General features: G+C 30.7%; 1 pseudogene; it reads right to left on the bottom strand.

Moving 5' to 3' along the window:
• Positions 1-2,040: 2,040 nt before the first annotated feature.
• On the bottom strand, positions 2,041-3,398 carry LOC129319693 (G-type lectin S-receptor-like serine/threonine-protein kinase At5g24080; annotated as a pseudogene).
• Between the last annotated feature and the right edge of the window lie 1,009 nt (positions 3,399-4,407).

Genomic DNA, 4,407 nt, shown 5'->3' with positions numbered 1-4,407 from the left:
CTATTCACAATTGACTTTCAATATATTCATAATTGATTTTTAAAAGATTCACAAGTGATTTTCTTTAAATTTTTAAGTGACGAGATATATATTTATAAAATTATATATCCATTTACAATTATCTTTTCATATATTCATAAGTAATTTTTTTTAAATTTACAATTAACTTTCCTTAAATTTATCACTGACCTTCTATTGGTTATTTCAATAATTACAAATATTTTAATTGTAAATATAGACCATGGTCCTTTTTTTTTTGGCATTTCAATATTTTGAAGTCCTTAATTATCATTATTGTCTTTACAAGGTTTCTAATTATCATTTTCCCAATAAATATGGGAGAATTACAAACAAATCTCACTTAAAACAATTAATTACTCTTAGGTCCATTAACAATTGAGCTTAGGATGTGTTGTCATTCTCTTAAGTTCAGTTGTTAATAAAACTAAAAGTAATTAATTGTTTTAAGTATGATGTTAAAGTAATTCTTCCAATAAATATTTGCACTTGAAACTTATACATTGTTTTGCATTTAAAAAACAAAAAAAAAACCTATATAGCATTTGGATTGTTGGATATGAATTTGAATTTTAAATTTAAAATATCACATTTTAAATCTCACATTTAAAATTCATGTGTTTAAAATATTTTATTTGGGTAGTTTAAAAATTTTTAAATAAAGAAAAGAGATGAGTTGATATTTGAAATGAAAAAAGAAAATTAAAAGTGGTGAGTTTACCTTTATTTTTCAATCGAAAAAAGATGAGAACAAGAGATGAAAAAAGAAATGAGGAGTTTAAAATGACTAAAATTTCATATTACTAGAGTACAATTTAAAGGAATTTGAAATTGAAAGAAAAATATCATAAAAAATGGATTGGTCCGAGTACAAATTCCCAGTAATCCAAACACATGCTTAGTTTTTAATGAAATTGACTTTCGTGTTTGATATAGCCCATACATACAACTTGCAAAGAAGCATGTTTTTTAATGACATTGAAGGCAAGCACTCTGTGTGTAGATACAACAAATTTGCTATTACATTTAGGAACAGAGTAGATCCAATAAAATAGCAAAACTAAATCACTAGATAAAATTTTTAAAATCTTTTATTTGGGTAGGTTAAAAATTTTTAAATGAAGAAAAGAGATGAGTTGATATTCGAAACAAAAAAGGAAAATTAAAAGTGGTGAATTTACCTTTATTTTTCAATCGATAAGAGATGAAAAAAGGAACGAGAAGTTTAAAATGACTAAAATTTCATATTACTAAAGTACAATTTAAAAGAATTTGAAATTGAAAGAAAAATATCATAAAAAATAGATTTGGTCCAAATACAAATTCTTAGTAATTCAAACACATGCTTAGTTTTTAATGAAATTGACTTTCGTGTTTGATATAGCCCATACATACAACTTGCAAAGAAACATGTTTTTTTAACAACATTGAAAGCAAGCACTCTGTTAGTAGATACAACAAATTTGCTATTACATTTAGGAATAGAGTAGATCCAACAAAATAGCAAAAATAAATCACCAAAGAAAATTTTTAAAATCTTTTATTTGGGTAATTTAAAAATTTTTAAATAAAAAAAGAGACGAGTTAATATTTGAAATGGAAAAGGAAAATTAAAAGTGGTGAATTTACCTTTATTTTTTAATTGTTAAGAGATGAGAACAAGAGATGAAAAAAGGAATGAAAGGTTTAAAATGACTAAAATTTCACATTACTAGAGTACAATTTAAAGGAATTTGAAATTGAAAGAAAAATATAATAAAAAATGAATTTGGTCCAAATACAAATTCCCAATAATCCAAACACATGTTGAGTTTTTAATGACATTGACTTTTGTGTTTGATATAGCCCATACATACAACCTGCAAAGAAGCATGTTTTTTAACGACATTAAAGTCAAGCACTCTGTTTAGATACAACAAATTTGCTATTACATTTAGGAACAGAGTAGATCCAACAAAATAGCAAAACTAAATCACTAGAGAAAATAAGATATTTCAACAAAAAAAACCTTGGACCCTTAACTCAACTAGAGGCTATTTGGATCTCATAGTTGCTCATGATAGGAGTAGCATTCAAGCAGCTACGTTTAGATGATATTATAGAAGAACCAGAAGCAACACTTGTATCAGTTTGTGTTGTCTGGACTAATTGAGCAGAATAACTTCCATCCATCAAGTGCTGGAAAGGATTCATAGGTTCTGGGATTTCAGCTGAATCCTCCAACATTTTCACATCACTCATCATAGGCCTCAATTCAGGTCTATATTGAACACACCAAAGAGCTATCTTAACCATTTTTTTTGCCATCTCCCTATCTTCCTCCTCTATTCCACATACTGTTATCGCTTCATTTAGCTTTCCACTATCAAATTTTATCCAAACCCATCTTGGAAACCACTCTTTACTTTCTTCTATAAGGTTCACATCAAGATTCCTCCTCCTTCCAACGATTTCAAATAACAACATTCCAAAACTATAAACATCACACTTGTAAGTTATGGGAAACGGCATCCAAAGTTCTGGTGCAGTATAACCAGGGGTCCCTCTACCTCCTGTCATGGTAACATGAGTATTTTCTCTATTGCAGAGCTTGGCCAAACCAAAGTCAGCAACTTTAGGACAGAAGTTGTTGTCTAAGAGAATGTTTTCTGGTTTGATGTCATAGTGGATGATTATTTGTTGGCACTCTTCATGCAAATATGAAATTCCCTTAGCTGTTCCAACAGCAGTCTCATGAAGCTTTTTAAATCCTAATAATGTCTTGTCCTCATGAAACAGATACTTGTCAAGCGAGCCATTGCCCATGTACTCATAAATAAGTGCTCTCATATTCCTTTCAATGCAAAATCCATAGAGGCGAAGAAGATTGAAATGATGAACTCGTCTAATAGTACCCACTTTTGCCATGAACTGCTCTTCTATTCTCTTGTCAGAGCTCCAATTCAGAACCTTCACAGCCACAATGGTTCCATCACTAAAAGTCCCTTTATAGACTGATCCGAAACCACATACCCCAACATGTTGGAGTAGTTGTTAGTTGCAAGCATGAGATGTTGTGAGCTGAACTTGATTGGTTTCTCCCTCTCTATTTTAAGCAGAAACCTGTTCAATGTGTATGTCAAAAATTCTGTGTCTGCAATAAGCTGGGAGCTATGAGGGTAACAGTTTCTTGTTAATTGCCAATATATCAAAGTAAGAATAACTGCAATGGGGCAAGAATTATATATCCCAGTTAGATGTCATGCGAGAAATCAAATAGAAAGCCAACATGGACAAGAAAATATGGAAAAGAAAAACACAGAAAAAAGAGGCAAATCACAGCTCCTAGTCTTACCTATGAAGCCGACAACAAAAATTACTACTCCAACAACAGAAGTCATATTTGTGAACTAAGATGTAAGAATTCAAGAATAATAATAATATTAAGAAACAAAGTGCAGTGAGGAACCAAAACTATTGAACTGTCGATACAAAATATGGAGTATTATAGACTGATGCAGACAATAATCGGCCGGCAACTATATCCTGATTGTTTGTTTTCCCCATGCCTCATTATTGTCTTTGGACCCTTTTTTTGATTGAGACTGACTGGGAGGCTTTTTCACTTGGACTTCGATAAGTCCACTTAAACGCCTTTTCTTTTGGATATGCGAGAATTTAGTTTGAGAATATTAGCATATGGATCCCATATGAGACAAATCATGGTTTCTAAATAGATACGAATGTTCGTTCTTCAACTTTTGGTCATGTCCTGTTTCCGATATTATCTTCAAATATTTTTTGGATTTAGGTGAAAATATTACTTGCTTTTTTCACGATCACTGTCATTACTGTGAGTCTTTTCAAGTTCTGTTGATCAGCCTTTGGAGGACTTTTTGCAGATTCTTGTAGAAATAATGCGCTTGCCAAAACCTTCAAGAAGAAATGTCCTCTTATTGATTATATCTTCTTATCCTGTTTTTAACTCCTTTAGCTTATATATATATAGCCTTAGCTATAATTAGTTATATTACTCTTATATATACTCAAATATAGCTTATAGTCACCATGCAATGCTTCTTGAAGACATAGTAACTCTTTGTCATGTATTAAAAAAAATCACTCAAGGCTTTGAAAACCTGTAACATAATCTGCATTCTAAGGCCTTTATTGCTGAATGTTTGAATATTTGAACCTTGAGTTTATACACAAAACCTGCAAAGAAGCATGTTTTTCAACAATGCTGTTTGAATCAAAGGTCTCTCTCTCTCTCTCTCTCTCGTGTGTCTAAATTTGCTTTTCTGTTTCATAATATATATCAAATTCATCAAGTTTCCTTGTGCTTTGAAAAATTCAAAGGGGGCAAACAAATTTGCTACTACATTTAGGAACAAAGTAGATCCAACATAA

Source organism: Prosopis cineraria, unplaced genomic scaffold (assembly GCF_029017545.1).
Source record: "Prosopis cineraria cultivar Desert tree isolate PC_DT_omini unplaced genomic scaffold, ASM2901754v1 PC9, whole genome shotgun sequence".
NCBI classification, from domain to species: domain Eukaryota; kingdom Viridiplantae; phylum Streptophyta; class Magnoliopsida; order Fabales; family Fabaceae; genus Prosopis; species Prosopis cineraria.
This window is presented reverse-complemented; position numbering and strand designations above follow the sequence as displayed.